We start from the raw sequence: 19,942 nt of genomic DNA, 5'->3' as shown, positions 1-19,942 counted from the left end.
GCTCGTGAAACAATTACGATCTTATAAAGGAAGATGCTATAAAGTTAGCAAAATTAGAAGATGATAAACATTTAATATGCATTCAAAAATGTGAATTAAAGATTTCATTAAAACAAGTTCAAAAACTACAAAAAGAAAAGCAAAATCTTAAATTGCAATCATGCCCATTCAGCACACCAAAAAAGCATAAAAATTATTCAAAACCAGTTATTAGAGTAGATAGTTTTGATCAAGGTGTTGTAACAACAGTTAATGAGTTTCACACAAAACATAATGAACTGCATATATTAAGTAAATTAAGTGAAGAACTTTAAAAGAGAATTCAATTTAAACGTTCTAGAATTACACCAGCATCTATCCTGAAAGAGTTAGGGTTTAAGTGATGTCAATTTGATAATAACAGGAAACTTTTGATTGAGAAAGAAGACATCCGGTAGAAGAGGATAAAATATTTAACAAAAATTACAAATTTCAGAAAAAAAATTTTCGATTGTTTATTTGGACGAATCGTATATTTTAACCTCCTATTCGACGACAAAATCGTGGTCAGATGACAGTGGTGCAGGAGTAAAAGTACCGATTAATAAAGGTGATCGGTTAATCATAATGCAGGCTAGAGGAGAAATGGGGTTCATTCCTGAACGAAAACGAGTTCAAAAAGCGGGGTAACTATCACGACAGTGTCAACAACAACGATTTCATGAAATGGGCATCTGAAAAATTAATACCTGGTCTTGTCCCACCAGTGTGGTAGTAATCGATAATGCGCCACACCACAATTCACTTCTCGAGAAGCCTGCGAATTAAAACCACAATCGTATGACATAATTAAATCAAGGGAAATTCAAAAATAAAGTACCGTTTGGATGAACTATTAAAAAATCACGGGCATCAGATTCTACGAATTAAATCCCAACGAGATGGTACGGTCGGCTATGAAAAGATATGTGTGTAATAAAAACACGACATTCTTAATGACAGATATTAAAAAATTAGCCGAGATAAAAATGAATGAAATGAATAAGGTTTATTGGAAGCAATTTTACGTAAAAAAACTGAAACTAAGTATAAGATGGAATCGCTCGCTAATCGACGAAAAGGCGAATAAATTTATCATATATCTACAGTGGTAGTGAAAAAAAAATTCTAAATATTATTAAAAAAAAAACTGTTCAATAATAATTGTACATCTAATTTGTTGTAATTACGGATACAATATACATTCAAGCACTAGTTACGATTTTTTAAATTAAAATTCTTGTTTTTTTAATCTTTATGTATTTATTGAATTCTTAGTACTACTTACGTAATAATGGATTATAACTAATAAAACATGAAAACTGTAATAAATTAAACGCGCATAAATAAGTACAACGATTATTGTTGTTCTATTAGACGGGTGAATATATTTTCAGATTCGGTTGTAATGCAGTTTCGACCTTCTCCAACACAAGCTTTTATTTTCATTGTACGCACTATACCTGGCATTAAACAGTACTACTCAAAAGGAAAACATATTTATAAAAAAAAGAAAGAAACCTATAAAATAATAAACTGAAATAAATAATAATCATATGAAAATATTACATCAAACAAATAATCTAAGAATATATTTATAATATTATATTACGCAATAAATAAGCGCTATAATTTATAGATACAATTTCTTTTTACAAAGACATTGTGAACAATAAATAAATATAGGTCTAGCATTTTGCAGTGTAACAATACGTTTTACTATTTCTGATAATGATTTCCTTCATAATTTAATTAAAACACATTTATAATAATTAATATTATTAACAGATAAAACTGTATAGTATGAAATAAGTGTTATTGCACACCTTTTAATATTGAAAGAGGCATATTTTCTGCTGTGTAAAGAAAACATCTGCTGACAATATCAGTTAAGATTAATGTTATTATAATTATTAAACACATTTCCCACAAACAGGAGAAGATTCTCAAATCTTCTCCTGAACAGGTGTTTATTTTTTTATTGTATGTATATTTAAAGCAAATGATTTACCAAATGGATGATTCGTTTTTTATTTTATAGAGGATTTTTTCTGGAAGTCTTCTAATAAGTTTCTCCAGACAATTTAAGAGGGCGACATTAAAAAATAAAATTGCACAAATACAATTTTGAAGATTTTTTTTTGTTGTGATCAATGTTTAGAGTCCAGTTGACTGGATATAGCCCGACCTCATTCCAATATTCAAAGCAATTTTTTCATAAAAATTCAAAAAAAAAAAAAAATAATATACGCATGTACATTCCCAAATTTTAGAATCAAAGCTTACGCTTGGTAAATATATTCTCTATAATTTTTATTAAGGCAGGTTTCTTGTGAATGAATGTTTTTCATAGAAGCAGAATTTTTTACAATAAATTTATTTTTAAGTATTTTAACAACCCAAGAAAAGAACCCCATGAGCAAGAAAGTGTTTTTAAATTTGGAAAAGATGCTCCCAGAGTTAGAGAACTTCGAAGAAAGAGGAATTTTCTCCAAGGCTGAGATACAAAAGATCATTGAGACCAGAAGAAAGCATGAGTCTAGGCTTCAAAGAGCAGATAAAAGACTATTGGATGTTGTGAGATACATAGAAAGTGAAGCATCTCTAGAAAAGACAAGGCACAAGAGGTTAAAGAAACATAATCTGAAGAAGACATTTCACGACCAGAATATTAAATAAGATTTTAAGAACACGTGACTTTAAAAAACATTTTAAAAGTAAAAACTTGTTTAATTTGTTTAAATTTATCCGTTTAATTTATATTTCATCCTTTTTTTTATAGCTATGAAGCATCTAAGATAAACACATAAGTCAACTACTTTCTTGGCGAGTAATCATAAAATATAGCCAATCCATTTGGCGAAAAGAGAGTGAAGGTGTCACTTACAGGGCTGAATATCACCCGTACTTTGACATGTTTGGTTAATTGATATAGGTATATTTGATTAAGAAAAGAAAAACAAATGGGAAACCACTTCACGCCTCAGTTTTCCAAAATAAGCCCTGTGCGTGAGTCTTGTTATTCTTGAGAACGGCCATTTTTGGGAGTGATTAATGATTTACGTTAGGTTACCTGAGAATCTCTTAATTGTAGCAATGAATAAAAATTCATGTTATGCTAAAAGAGAGTTACATTCAATTAATCAACAGATTTTATAACGACAAAACATGAAAATATCTCTACATTTTATATTAATGGAAAGTTACTTGTTAATTATGTGCTGTAAGAAAATTAATTTAGCATATATGCTTGAAGTTGTGCAAATGTATAAGAATATGGTGTGTAAATTTGTTAAAGTGTGATAAACGTCTAGCCTGATTAGGATTTCAACCGTAACCTACAGAATGTAAGGCTGAGTGCTACTGGTCGTTACAGAAGTTAGAAATGTAAGAATGTTATAAATTTTGAATGATTAGATATAATTTACTGATGTAAAAACAGAAAAATCATTAAAAAAGATTCAATTCTACAAACAGAAAAATTTATTAAAAAAATTACTGCCTTATTTTTTAATTGTAATACAATATTCTTAAAAATACTCATCCAAATCATAATTCACTAATAAGATTTATGAAGTTTACATAAAAAAGCAGAAAACCTAAGATAAACTACAAACAGCAGTAATCCTCTGTATATAAATTTATTTTAAAACACATCAACTGTTGATAATTTTTCGCCATCACAAAACTTCCTTGTACGATGTAAAGGAAGTATTGCGATCGCGAAAAATTTCGGTTTACAGATTTCAACGGAAATATTCGTTTTGACTAGTTTCGACATGACGTCTGTACGTATCTCTCTTAAACGTACTGTACGTATCTCTCAAAAAGGATTACTCGTAGGAAATCTTGGATTTAGAACTGTTGTAACATCTAGTTGTGCACCCCCCCCCCCTCTTTGATTGCAATCGACTGAACAAAAAGTGCCCAAAAAAGCCCAAAACCCCAAAAGTTTGGACTTTTTCTTAACTGCAATAATAAGCCCTCATTGAGAGCTTTTCAACGATATCTCATAGGTGGTACTTAGTTTCATTGGTTCCAGAGTTATAGCCAAATAAAACTTTAATTATGAAATACTTGGATCTTGCAAGGGAAGGCACATCGGTTCGAATCAGACTTCATCTCCTTTTTTTCTTTTTAACTTCTTTTTTAATTTAAATTTATTGATTTAATATTTATTAACCCGTCATTATAAAAATGCTTTACTATAAATAATTCAATAATAATAATAAAATATATATATGAAAAGGTCAGAAGTTATTAGTGAAATAAAATTTTATGTACTTTTAAAAATCTGTGTACGCGATTTAATAGGCATTAAATATATATGTGTATACGTAATAGATATGGTGAAACATCTGATTATTTAATATTAATTGAAAATTATAATTTAGAATTTTATTATTTTTGGATTTTCTAATTTAATTTTCTGGAATTTCTGTTTAATTTATCTACATTAAAGGACTGAAAAATAGACCCTCACAAGAACAACATACACACTGAAGCATATATGCCCGCCCCATATTTAATAAACTGCAAAAATTCTTATCTTTTAGTCATTACTCCTCTGATATTGTCGGACAATAGTCTCCCTTAGTCGGAGTTGATAATCATTTCGTTTATTTGTTTTTTATTTCCGATCGTTTAATCACTCTTTGGCTGGATATAATTCTTCTGATCTTAATTTGTGTACACGTTCTCTAGTTTTCAAATTTTCTCTCTCTTTATATTCATCATCTCTCTTAATCTTTTTATTCTTTCTTTGGTTTTAACATTTTCTTTCTCTTCATATTCATCTTAATGTCGTTTTTTTTCTTTTTTTGATGTATATTTCTTCATGTTATTTTTATTTTTCGTGTATGATTGTTTCTTTTTCATTATTGATTATTCACCAAATAATCAAACAATAAAAACTGAATATTTTACACCGTAAGGTCGAAATTAACATTTGTAACCAGTATACAGGCGTTCTCTGAACGGAATAGTTTAATTATTATTAACTTTTATTTTAGTGATTATTTTGATTACACAATATTCATGTTGTTTCAATTTTTATAAATCCTCTACGCCCATTATAGAACCAATATATATATATATATATATATATAAATTGGAACAGTTTTTTAAAATTTAATATCCTGCTTCATACTTTTGAACAATTTTTGTTTTTCAGTAAGAAAATAAAATATCTACAATCTGCAATTATGGTTTATAAAAATTTTCATATTATCAGTGTCGCTGATATGATCGAGTGAAATTATTCGTCTACATACATAGTTGTTTTGATAAAAACAGCTTTTCCTTTATCATATAACGCAAAACTTATTAAGGCGATACTAGTTTGTAAAAGCATTAAAATGTAAAAGCCAAGCAACAGATTATTTAGAAAGAAGGAAATAAATAATAACAATTATTATTTCCTCTAAAATTTTTCCACTTCCTTTTATAAAAATAGTAATTTAATTTTCATGCATTTTTACAGAATACACATTGTAAGCAGGCATGCATTATGATAAGTGTTGAATACGCGGTAGTTCATATAAAAACTGATAATATTATATGACATACCAATGATTAAACAATGAATTTACTGACACACTTAGTATACAGTATAGTAACATACAATAAATATAAGGTGTAAATGCATAATAAAAACTGTAATAACTATTCTTAAAACTAATAATTTATGTAAATAAAGATTAAATTTCAAATGCACGTAAATTGATCTTATGTGCTACCTTACACACATCTAAATATCTCATATTCCCGCTTCTTCAAATATTCACTTTGAATAAATTATGCATTAAAATAAAATCAGATTTATTCTGACTCGGCTAGCTAATTTATCTTATGAAACCCCACACAAATTAGCTGAAAATATAGTACTATTAAATTAGAATAACTACAATTTAAATGAATCGGGGAACAGTGTGCTGCGATTCACGATCTACAATACGATATAAAAAATATTTAAATATCAATTTAATTTCAAAATCTGATAAATAATACTAGTAATTTATTAATGTAGTATCACTAATTTATGTTATAAATAAATACGAATATCCTGATCAAGGGCGAACAATCTGTGGGTTGATCGTATCCTTCCCCTTCTCTCGCCGCTCTTTATCCTTAATTCTTTCTTCACATTCCTCTTCACCCGAGTACAAATGACACGAGGGTAGACTCAGCTGTCCACATTACTTTACGGTACCGGGATATGGGGAGGGATCATTAGATACGGCTTATACAGGAATGCACTCGAATCAATACACAGAAGGAGCTGCCTCCGAATTACAGCTGCATATCGCACGGTTTCTCGAGAGGCAGTCAAAGTGTTGGCGGGAATATTACTTATCGATCTGGAGATCACCCGCAGAAAGAATATTAATGAGCAACGAGCGTCAACACCTGCGGAAAAAAAGGAGTGGCTAGCTCCATCATGAAAGGAATTATGAGAGAATGAAAGAGGCGATGGGATACTAGTGATAAAGGCCGATGGACACACCGCGTAATTGGAGACCTGAGAAGTTGGTGCGAGAGGGCCCAGGGCTCGCTGGATTACTGTCTCGCACAGTTTCTAGCGGGTCTGGGAGGGGGGAATCAGAGAATATCTTTTTAGATTTAAGCTAGATCACTCCGCTAGTTGTCCGGTGTGTGTAGACGAGAAAGAGACAGCAAATCACATCTTTTGCTGCTCCCGATTTGAGGTGCGAGGAAGGAAATATTGGACACCATAGATAAAAGGGAAATTTTCCTCCCACAGGAATTGCAGCAGATCATGTTAGAAAGCGCGGAAAACTGGACGACTATAGCAATGTTTTCTAGGAAGATCATGGAGTAGTCCAGGGTAGAAGAAGGAGTCGTCGGATGGTGCGGGGCTGGACAGTCACGCGCCTGACAGCCTAGGGGTCCCCTGTACATGTGAGGATCGCCGTGGGTGCGATGAGGTCGTGGGCACTCCGTTCCCGCGTCCGATAGGTGACCCGTGAGGTAAGTATACTTAAGTGTTCGATTGTCTGCGAGGTGTTTGCTTATGCGATCGGATGTGACTGGCTTTGATGTGATGTGTAGAGTGTGCGGCGTGAGGAATGTTTCCTGAGTGATGATTGGATGTCGTGGAGTGTGTGGTGGGATTTAGTCTGATGTTTGATAACTTGTGGGTGTGACGTGTGTCTGTTGACTGTGGTGCCTGAATGTGTGTGAGGGCGTATTCCCCCTTCCTGAAGTAATGCACAACAGCTGTACAAGGATGGGTGGGTAGCCAGAGGTGGATGTTTAGTCGGTAGTGCGCAGGAACACATACGCATTTAATAACATCTTGCAGAACCTGTTAGCGAGCCCGACACTGCCCAGGCGCCCGTAAATGGGTTTCTTCCACCTCTTGACCAGCTGCCCTAATTCCATCTCTGACAATATACTAGTATTTTGTAGTTAACAGAGCAGAAGCTGTATAAGTGTCTGTGAAACTATACATTTGTTTCTGATTCAGGAATTGTACAAAAAGCCTTACTAGTGACTGTGGTGCACGCTGGAGAAAGTCGGGTCACCTATTTTAATTATAGCTATCACTAACTTAATTAAAATTCTACAGGAAAATAAAACAAAACTAATCATACATCAAAAGATCAATTAATTACATCGAAATTAACTAAACAACAACAAAATCTCAAGAATAATCACAAACTGAAACTGAAACAGCAATGAACTAAATTAAGTGATATATTACATGCAATTAATTAACTAATTCTGTGGTGACAGCGGTATGAGTGTTATATAGACACTTTATAATTTAAAGAATATTAGAGGCTACTCAAGTATTATGTTAAGGAATTTAATTCTAACTGAGAGTAAAAAGGATTTAGAAGAAACAATGACTGGCATGGATGAAGTCCTACGCAAGAACTACCGCATGAAAATAAACAAGAACAAAAAGAAAGTAATGAAATGTAGTGTAGAAATAACAAAGATGGACCACTGAATGTGAAAATAGGAGGAGAAAAGATTATGGAGAATTTTGTTATTTGGGAAGTAGAAGTACTAAAGATGGATGAGGAAGGAGCGACATAAAAAGCTGAATAGCACAGGCGAAACGAGCCTTCAGTCAGAAATATAATTTGTTTACATCAAAAAAATTAATTTAAATGTAAGGAAAAGATTTCTGAAAGTATATGTTTGGAGCGTCGTTTTATATGGATGTGAATCTTGGACGACTAGAGTACTTGAGAAGAAAAGATTAGAAGCTTTTGAAATGCAGTGCTATAGGAGAATGTTAAAAATCAGATGGATAAAGTGACAAATGAAGAGGTGTTGCGGCAAATAGATGAAGAAAGAAGCGTTTGGAAAAATATAGCTAAAACAAGAGACAGACTTATGGGTACATATTAAGGCATCTTGGAATAGTCGCTTTAATATTGGAGGGACAGGTAGAAGGAAAAAATTGTGTAGGCAGGCAACGTTTGGAATATGTAAAACAAATTGTTAGGGATGTAGGATGTAGAGGGTATACTGAAATGAAACGACTAGCACTAGATAGGTAATCTTGGAGAGCTGCATCAAACCAGTCAAATGACTGAAGACAAAAAAAAAATTAAGCCTAAATAAAATACCATATTATAATCTAAATAATCTTTTTACATCTACATATAAAAATTCAATACAAACCCAAAGGAAAAAATATTTTATACATATCTCTTCAAAAACTTTTTCCTCGATAAACTAATTTATTTAGATGTACTTTTACATTTATTTTTAATTAAAATTTAAAGCACAGTACAATTAATACGATTTACCAAATCACAGAATGGTGTTGATCAACAAAACAAACTGAAGGTATCCTCAAATTGACTACTTCATTAGAAGTTTTCAACTCTTAATTATTCAACAGTGTATTCCTACATTAGCACATTACTTTAAATATAATTAGAAATATAGTTCTATTACAGAATATTACAATTTTTTTTTTAATAGTAATTAAGCTTTCAGCTACGTTTAATGTAAGTGTTAAAAAATTGTTAACTTTTACAAGATTAGCACTGAATAATTAGGAAGTTAAAAAAAAGAAAAAACCAGCAACTAAATTACCTTAAAATAGAAAAAAAAATTATTTTAAATATTTCATTTCAAATTTTTTTAATTATTTTAAATTATTTCAAATATTATTATAATAAAAGAAGAAATAAAAGCATTATACTACGAAATATCAATATTATTTTCTCATACCATGGTTTCTGCTTTTGCGTAATCTGTAGTTTTTACTGATTTGATGCGTATGTAACTGAATGAAAGAATATTTGACTTTTTTTTTTCTTAAGCATCCAGAAGTAGCACAAGGCACACTTTACATAGACATACATTCACATAAAATTGTAAATGATACTGATGTTGGAAGAAAAAACTGACAAATTAAATAAAAACAAAAATCATACTGTAATTAACATAAATAAATCTGATGCTGACCACAGTATAGAATATACTGTGTTTCATGCGGATTATGTTCTAAAACAATGAATGTATTTATTTGGGGCAGTAGAAAAGCAATAGGTATATAAATCATGACTTAACAGCTGGATTTGCCAGTTACAGATACGTGGGAGTGTGACTCTATAACAATTCCTGTTTTAAAAACATTAACTCAAGGCAATGAGTCATTTTCAAGCTTATTCTTTCACGCTGATGTAAGGCAGACAAGTAAACGGTTGTAAGCAAGTACACACTGCACTAGTACATACCAACTTCCCCATTCCCTGATAACAATCTTATGTCATTTTAAGCAAGAATAGAGTAACTGATATTTGAGTTTAGTGTGCCAAGCAATTTACCTTTTCCTAACTCTTCTAAAACAATAGGCTCATTCAGTAGAATATGATTTAAATAATTTTTTTTATTACCAAACAATAAAAATAAGTATAATTCTTCCTAGTACTAATTAGATATTTACTTAATGGAATTAATCATTATCAGTTTGTTTTCTGTTATACAAAGGAGACTGTTCTCCACCTCATGATGTATAAGAGAACAAAGGAAAGAACCTAAACTAGTTGTGTTTAAATAAAAGATAATGAATATAAAATTTATAAAAACTCTTTAAACTTAAAATGATTACAGGAAAACTCCACGGAAAACAATAAAAAATTCAAAACATTTAGAAAAACAAAATAATGAGAAACTAAAATTTCATAGAAACCGTGTAAGATATAGAAGGAAATTACTATTTATGAAATAAATATTTTCTCTATTAAAAAGAGGTGTCCGAGTCCAAGCTCCAAATAGCTGCAGGATGAAGAGGGCATTTGAGGTATACAAATTAGTGAATACTACTTAATTCTACAGTTACGCATATTACAACAATTAGTTAACTTTTAAATTAATAGCAACAGAGCAGTACATTTAAGTTAATTATTAGCAGCTATTATAAAATGAGCACTAGTAACAATACAACTGCAGTTCCCCACAACAGTATGTGACCACTTGAGTTCTTTTAAGTGATTATACTTGGACTCTCACAGAAAATAATGCATTTTTTTCTTGAGAGATATTTGCATGCATTTTTTTCTTATTAGAACAGAAATCCGTATTTTGGTAGCCTTGTCAAACAGCACATTTGGCTAAGAGAAAAATATGACAGGAAATCACTTCACTCTTCATTTTTTCTAAGTAAGCCTACCATGGGATTAACATCTTGAGAACTGCTATGCTAATTTCAAATGGAAAAGAATGAATTATTAGATAATTAATAGTAATAGAATAGTTTATTACCAGCAGAAATTAATTCTCTTAACTAATCTAATGGGTAAGAAAAACATTGACATACCTACACACATTATAATGGGAATTCCACATACATAAAGATAAAATACATGCGTGAAATATCTATAAATATGTAGAATGTATCTATCACAACTAACAATGATTAAAATAACACAATACACATATGTGCTTACATACTCAAATGCACATTCATATACACCAGAGTAAAAACTATATTACATGAAAACAATAATACAGCATCTAAAGCTTTTAATCAGGATTCCTGACTAGTAAATACAGCACAAAAATCAGGATGTTATGAAGGGCCCATACAGGGTAATGATTTATATAGATGGGAAACGTAGGTCATTAGTAAAAAAAGAAAGAAAACATATGATTCATGGATTTCTGTGCAGGCTGGAGGAAATATTTCTGGTAATTTTAAACTAAAGACCCGTAACTTTACAAGTTTTCAAATAAAAAGTCTCAAAATAAGAACTGCAACAGAAAGGAACAACCTGAATCAGCCGCATCTGTAGACTGTTTAGTATTATAGCTAATAAAATGTTAAACCATCTTTAAAATTAATTTTTCAGTTACGCTAAGTTAAATCAAAACAAGGAACATTATTTTGAAATAAAAAATAAAGAACTTCATACTTGTGTTTTTGTAAAAATAATATTTCTTTTCATAAGTCTTTGGGAAAATTTTATCAGAAATAAACTGAATTACGTGTTTCTTGTAACACTCTTAGATACATAAATCAGTATAGAAATTTATTAGTTCCACTGTGCTGGCGTAGTAACTTACATTCATTATACATTTGAACTACACTGATCAAATAATTGTAGTTAATGATATTATTAGGAACATCGAAATAATGAATCAAGGATGAATGCACTTATTTTGTCTGGGCTAAGATCCAGGTCAAAAAAATGTGATAGAAATACGCAGTTAATTTTCTCAAGATGCATTAGATAATAATCTAATGGTCAAGAGCATCTTTTTATTTTTAATACATTAATAGTCACTCTATAACTTTTAAGATGTATTTGAAAACTTAATCGTAAAAGCCTTAATTACTTAAAAACATATGTTACATTTTCATATAAATTCAGTTTAGCTACGCAAATGCAGCTAAATGTAAATTCCGAAATCCATTTACAGAAGAAAGTAATGTTTTCGTAGTCTATTCTTATGTAACATTAATTTTTACAATAATGTTTAGTTTTATATTTTTGCTCTAAATTTTAAATATAAAATATTAAAATTAAAACAATTATATAGAATATTTATACCACCAGGTACAATTCAAAAAAGTAAGAATACTTTTCTATTTATCAGATATACGAGTGTAAATATATATATAAGTTTGTGGAAATGTTCTTCTTATGGTGTAAGCGCACAATAAGAAAGAATTTTTTAAAATTCAAAGTTTAAAGCTTAAAATGGGGTACAATGAAATTTACTATTTTTTTAGTTTTTCTGTAACAAATGAAGATATTAACTTGATTTTTGGTGTATGCAATTTTCATGTGAATAACTAAAACCCAATTTCTAGATTTTTTGAAATTCAGCCTTGGAAGGGGTAAGAAAGATAAAAAAAAATCTGAAAAATGATTTTCACCATTTCCAACTATAGTAAAAGAGATTTTCACTAGACTGGGGCTTGCAAATAGGTTTTCGGGTTTTTTGAATTTTGATTTTTTAAAAATCAAAAATCAAAATACGGCTCAACCAACACAGCCACTGTTACGGTACGTGCGAAGCGACCTGCCTCCGGTTACGTGACTATAAACATAAAATAAAAGTAATTAAAAGATTTTAAAAAATGGGAGAAACGAAGTACGGTCACCAGTCATCAGTGGTGTTTGTCGGGTAACGCTAACGACCGGGCAAAATACATTTTTACTAGTTATAACCGGGAAACCAGTTATAACTAATATTTTTTAGGATGAAGGCCACCTGTTCTGAAATCCACATTCTTCCATCAGTCAAAGTTTAAGGTCCTGTATACTGACCAAATTGTCGCTCTGAAGAAATTACAATACACTGACATTTTTTATAAATTGAACAAACAATAATTTTTATTTATCATTATTATTCTCACAAGCATAAGTTTAATGAACCCAGCAGGGTCCAAGGGGCAGAGCCCTCTCCCTAGACGGGAAGGGCGAGCCATGACCGGCTAAATCTTCTGGCCGCAACGGGAAACGCAATTATACCATACAAACGAACATATCAGCTTGATTTTTGGTATGTGTAAATGTTCATGTGAATATCTAAAAACCATTATCTAGATATTTCGAAATTCACCTTGAAAGTAGTGAAAAAAATAATAATAAATTTTTAACAACGATTGCAAATTTTCCCCTTTCCGATTTATACTAGAGACATTTACTAGATGTGGGCTTGCAAATGCTGTTCAGTACTGTTAATGTCTAAAAACCATTTATGGGCTTTTTTAATTCTGATTTTTTAAGGTGTACGTCATGGCAACACAACCAACACAGCCACTGTTACTGTATGTGCGATGCGACTGGCTGCACCTGCCTCCGGTTACTTTATTAAAAAACATAAAATAAAATCCTACTAGGGTTAATTGGGTAAGGCTAAGAACCAGGTAAAATAAATTCTTACCCTACAAAGAACAGGTTTCCTTCTCTTTTGAAACCTGTATTCTTCAGATAATTCAAAATTTTGGGTCCTGTACTGACTAAACTGTTGCTCTGAAGAAATTACAATGTACTCTCAAAACCATTAAGTTTAATGAACACAATGGGTCTAGGAAACAGAGCTCCCTGGCTAGACGGGAAGGGTGAGCAAAGCGAGCCATGACCAGCTAAACATTCCCCGACTTTAACAGGAAATGCCAAGTAACCATATAGCACGGGCGAAGGGAATGATTTTATATATATATATATATGTGTGTATGTGTGTGTGTGTGTGTGTGAGAATATTTAAAATGTGAATTAATTGTTAATTTTAAATATACAAATTAATTTTAATTTAAAAAAATATATGTATAGTTTATGTGTTTTTTTAATAAAAATATCCATAAAAATATTTTGTTTTATTTCAACATTTATTAAAACATAAATGTTTAAATTATAACACTAGAATCACATAAAAGAGATGTAACAAAATGTTCTTTTAATTCAGTAAATGATTTTCACATAGAATTTGCTCACTAGTTTGTAATATATAATAATCTATTTGCCAGTGGTTAAAAATCTTGTTTTGATATTAAAGCAGCAGGCTGGCGTTGTGTTATTTAATTTGTATTACATTTTCTCTCTGTGAAGGCAAATCTAAACTTTTTATTATTAAGAATTCTAAAAGCGTCATTTAAATTAAGTATGCTCCAAGTTCTGCTTCCTAGATTGTGTTTTTGCTAGAGATATAGAACATTTTTTTAATGAAGACACTGCACCCATGTTAAAAAATGTATTATTAATATTTAAAGAGAAAAGAAATTATGTATAATTACCACAATAGACAAAACAGATCTAATAAGTCAACAAAGTAAATAAATACACGGAATTAAAAAAAAAAAACAATGTACGAATTGATGTCATTAAGAACAGTGGCTGTGAATAGCAAAATTATTTTACTTTAATAATTTTCTTATGAATGATGAATTTCAAAGAATATTTTAACTAAATATAAAATATTTATTAAAATAGATAAATAAATATTCAACTAGATCCATTACAGTCATGTAACTAATAAGTATCAATGATCATTTAGTCTATTTAAATAACTTTCACTTTCCTAACTTCCGATCTGTTGCTACAAAAAAAAATTGGTAACCTAACAGCTGCACATTATAAGTAGCAAGAGAAACTAACACCAAAATACTTCATGAAGATAGTTGAGTGTATAGTAAAAACACGGTAATAAATTAATTCTGGAGCAGATATAGATTTTACACAAAACATTTAGAAGTATTGCTCATTAAACTGACAGTTTTCTCTAACCAGTTTTCCAGCTATTGCCGGGTCTGGGTGTGTGTCAATTACCGCTGTCAGCTTGCCAGGCCTGACATAGCTACAGACGTAGTGCAATGTAAGTGTAAATGTACTCATACTGATAAACATGTGGTCTGGAACAGACTCAGGTCGAGCACTCCTGCGATATTAAATCGTTAACTGAAACTGAACCACCAAAGAAGACCGGTATCCACAGTCTAACATTCAAATCCATATAAAAGCAAATACCTTTACAAGGACTCAAACCTTAGAACTCTCCATTTCAAAATCAGCTGATTTTGCAATGATGAGTTTAACTATTAGACTAATCTGGCGGTGGGTTGTTCCTATTTTCAATAGTATTTTATTTGTGTGACACATCTTCATTTTTCACTCAAAAAAATATTCATTAATATTTGCCTTGAGCAAGATTTACAAGCAGGTGGGCGTGACAGTAGAATAAATTCAAATTCTAAAAATCAATGCTGAAGAATTATGATTATGTAAGATTAAGGAAGCAATTCATTCATTTTTGCTGCAGTTATTATTAGAATTAAAGTCTTAAAAGAGCTCATACTGCAAAACTAAAAAAAACTATACTATCTAGAAAGTTGATAGTTTTTGTATTCATCTAAATTGGCATATAGATATAAGTGAAGCGGGTTAAAAAAAGGAGAAAGTAATAAATTATGACATCTATAACTTTTATCTGTATTTGATAATTAATTTTTACCTAATATAGACTTTTACACAGCAAAATAATATTTTTATAAAATGAATGAGTAGTCAGAACATTTGAAGATGCTTAGACTACGTAACAGGAACTTTTACAAATACAATAAATAAATTAGCAAGTGCTGAAGGTAGATTGTTAGGTAAGGTATTAAACCGATTACAATAGTGAAAGGAGACCAAAACTAAGAAGTGCTACAGTGTAATTGTGCTCATTTTGATTTCTGCTGTATCAATATTTTAGGATTTGGCAGAAATAAATTTATAATTTTCTTTTTAGATGACCTTATCAAGTATCCAGTGACAATGATTAGGTTAAGATTCAGATTTTAAATGTCGTAATTACAGATAAACTTAAAACTGGATGCAAATACTGGATTCCAATTCTTGAATAAAAGAGATTTGGAAAGTGACAAAAAAAAAATTATGTTGGTACAAAATTTCCAGTGAAACTTATTTTTAAGGCCACAGTTTATAAACTGCATTGTCTTGTCATCAACTATCTATTGTCATCAACATTGGCAAGAAGCGTCTTCAGATCTTATGTATGTAGTTCAAATGAAAATATCTGAGTATTCAGTAAGTAATTTACACTTGATGAATTAAAAAATTACATATTTTAAGGTATATTTTTTAAAAAAATTTATTTACTCCATCCATCTTTATGGGAAAGTGCTAGCATCTCATCCTTTATCAAAAGTCCTGATTTCAAAAAAAGTCAGGCATGGGATCTTTCATACGCTACAAATTTGCATTTTCATATACCCATATATAAGTTTCTTTGTAATCTACTATGGTGAATTAATTCATAAATAAAAAACTATCACCAGTTTATTAAAAATTAAAGCCCTATTCTTTTTTTAATAAGCTTTCTTAAATTTTGTTAACTTCAGTATAACTGCGCAATCCTTCCTTTTCAAAGTCAAGCTTTTTGCTGGCAAATGCTTTAAAAGTAGTTTTAACTATATGGTATTAACCATAGATATTTTCAAAAAGGATTACAATTTCTTTTTCTTTTTCTACACCAGAGTAGGCATTTCTACCATTTTACTCCTCACAGCCCAATATATGGCCGCCATATTAACACGGCTCTTATCAGTTACCAAAAGTAAAGTTGCTGGACAAACAAATATATGATCGGTTGTCATTTCTTCTTTGTTGTATAGAACGCAATGTGAAGTCTTGGCAACTCCTCCTCCTCTGTTTAGATGGTGTTACAAATAATCATGTCCAGAGGCTAGCCTAAAACATAACAATGCTACTGCTCTAAGTAAAGTAAGTGGAGGTCATTTTTTAAAGTCGAGCATTGACGCCCAGCATTGCCACCACAATCTCTAAAATTTACTGCTCTTGCTCTCAGATATTTCGCGTTGTTAGTCCTACTTATGGGCTGATCTTTAAACTTTACTTCAAGGTCATGTAGCTTTGTAGTTAACATAAATAACTGAAAGACTGTTTTCTGTGGGTTGATGATTATTTCCTTTTCTTTCAACCAGCTCTTTAGCACCTTTAACAAATCATTAACCCACTTTTCAAGAGCTGCAATCTTACTGCTGGTCCCCCAGATCATCAAGTTGTCAACATAAAGTAAGCATTCTGTACCAGGCGATTTTTCCATCATAGTAATGATAACGGCATTAACCATAACATTAAAGGGCATTGGACTGAATATTGACCCTTGGGGGAGTCCCTGTTTAACCTGTTTGAATCCTGAGGTGTTTGTTCTATATTTCACATTAATATGACGTTGGGATAGGAATAATTTGATCCACCCCATTAATTTACCATCAATTTCCAGGGAAAACAGTTCGTGCAATAGTTTATCCCTCCATACTCTACCAAATGCCGATTTAAAAACAATGAACATAGCTAGTGTACTTTGCTTTTTATGTAACCCTTCTTTAATCGCTTGGGAAAGGCATGCTATCTCTATGTTTCATAAACCTGCTTGGCGCTGTGATATGCTATTCTTGATATTATTTAAGGTGATTGAAATCTTCTCATAAACATTTTTTCCACAAACTTGCAGAAAGTACTCGGCAGTGATATTGGTCGATAGCTGTCAAAAGCGTTGTTTAGCTTGTCCAATTTTAATAAAAGACAAGCCAAAGTCCTGAGTTTTTCTCCAAAAATCCGGGATATATACATTTTCCCAAGTTAGGTTAATAAACTTCAAAATAACCATTTTTGCCCTCTCCTTGATGTGCTTGAGAAGTTCTGGGTATATGCCGTCTATGCCAGGTACTTTCCTACTTTTTGTGTTCTCTAGTGCCAGTATTAACTCCCCCACAGAGAATGGCTCATTTATCTGACTAGTAGCTTCCTTATTCCAGGGTATGTGGGGTTTCTTTTGTTTGGGTTTAAAATTGCTAGTTTGAGTAAATATCTTGCGGAATTTATTGGCAATACCTGCTTCTCTTGTCAGTATTTTTGACCCTTCTATCATGGGTTTGTTGGCCTCAACATGGCTATTGTTAATCCAGGATATGAACTTGTACACTCTAGCTCCAACTTTTCTAAAGTCCATGTTTGCAAGGAATATTTTATTAGTTTCTCTCTTTGAGGTTACAATGCAGCTTTTAAGGACGCCATTCTTATGTCTCAGGACTACGCAATCCTTATGAGAGCTGCTTGTTTCAGCTGTCCTCTGAGCTTCATCTCTTTCCACCCTAAGTTTTTCTAGTTCAACTGTCCAGAAAAGAGTACACCTTTTGATCTGACCTCTCACTATGAATTCTGCAGTACATTTGATAATTTGGTCTTTTATTTCCTTAAACAATTGGTCTGTACTACCTTTGAGTAATTTCTCAATCCTTATGAGAGCTGCTTGTTTCAGCTATCCTCTGAGCTTCATCTCTTTCCACCCTAAGTTTTTCTAGTTCAACTGTCCAGAAAAGAGTATACCTTTTGATCTGACCTCTCACTATGAATTCTGCAGTACATTTGATAATTTGGTCTTTTATTTCCTTAAACAATTGGTCTGTACTACCTTTGAGTAATTTCTCAGTTTTGCCCTTGCTGTTTTTAAAATTCCATCTAGGGAAGCTTGCCTCTCTTAACGTTTTATACAAATTCACTGTTTTAATCTCATGTAACTGTATGCTATGCCCAGAATATTCAGGAGCCTGGTGTAACTTAAGGCTTGATTTTTCTTCTAAACTTTGTTTGACTAAGGTCAAGATCCAGGTGCATTTGCTGCCCACTGAAGGCCAAAAATGTGGGCATGTTATCATCATTCTTGATATATACCACTGGTCCGCTATCTACGAAATCTTCCACTATGCTATCTACTGGATCAGTGGTTTGATATCCCCATTTAGGCAAGTAAACACTGAAATCTCCCATCACCAATGTTTGATTGTCCCAGATATTTTCCAGCCAGCTGAGATTGCACTTGATTGTTGGTGGATTATAAATAAAATAAAATGTTAAACTTCTATTGTGGATTGTTACCTGTACTTGCACAGCTTCATGTTTATCGTTTATATTCATTTCTTCATGCATAATACATACATTAGTTGTAAACATAGTCTTCACTATCACAATACCAGATGTGATTTGTCGTGACCGTTTAAGTGATGTAATTCTGTAATCTGATAGCTGGTAATAGATGGATTACAATTTGTTAAATTATCAATAACTTTTATTTGAAATTTATTACAAATTATTGTCAGTTTAATATTTTTACTGATGTCTTAAGAGTTCCTCTTTGTGTATATTCTGCAGGAATGGTACACATTACAATTTGTCGATATATCAAGTAATGAGAGCAGAAGATATTTAGTCAATAAAATAACTAGTCACTAACTGTTGTTGTCTGCATTGACAAATGCATCACAGTCAAAAGAATTGCTTTTTGTAGAATTTTGTAATAAATATTAATAACATTTTTTAGCTTATAATATATATTATTCTCCAAAATATCATGTCAACACAATCAGCAACATCTTCAAGCACCTACTAGTCTGAAAACTAAGTTATCCTTCTATTGAAGACGATAAGAATTAAAAAAAAATGATTTTGAAGGATAATTAACCACAAATGTGAGTCATGTTATTGGTACATAATATTATCTCATATTAACAGCATAAATAATAGTAGACATAATAATAAAAAACAGACAAACGTTTTTGTAAAAAACTAAGTTACTCAATTATAGACAAAAATATTAGCCAAAATTAAATAATTATTAAGTAATGAACATACTGCTTGAAAAATAAATAATTAATGTAACTCCTAAAGAAAGAATAACTTCATAATACATCTTACTTGCAAATTTTGCAACTTATTTACAGATAATTAAAATATCTGAAACTATTCAAAAGAAGAACCAAAATAACTGTCACTTAACAACTAAAAGAGTTTCATTCCGTCACTAAAACACCGGTGTTTCATAAACAAAGCTGAGAAGATAAGACAGTATAAGTTTGTAACTCAAGTTACAATGACGAGCTAATGTCCATACTTAGCTTTCA

At 31.2% G+C, this 19,942-nt stretch overlaps 1 protein-coding gene across 1 annotated transcript in view; it reads right to left on the bottom strand.

Moving 5' to 3' along the window:
• The window catches only part of SPoCk (secretory pathway calcium atpase), a 180,424-nt gene that overhangs the window by 159,970 nt on the left and 512 nt on the right, over window positions 1-19,942 (bottom strand). The gene's annotated exons all lie outside the window — the stretch shown is intronic.

This window comes from Lycorma delicatula, chromosome 6 (assembly GCF_047948215.1).
Source record: "Lycorma delicatula isolate Av1 chromosome 6, ASM4794821v1, whole genome shotgun sequence".
NCBI lineage: Eukaryota > Metazoa > Arthropoda > Insecta > Hemiptera > Fulgoridae > Lycorma > Lycorma delicatula.
This window is presented reverse-complemented; position numbering and strand designations above follow the sequence as displayed.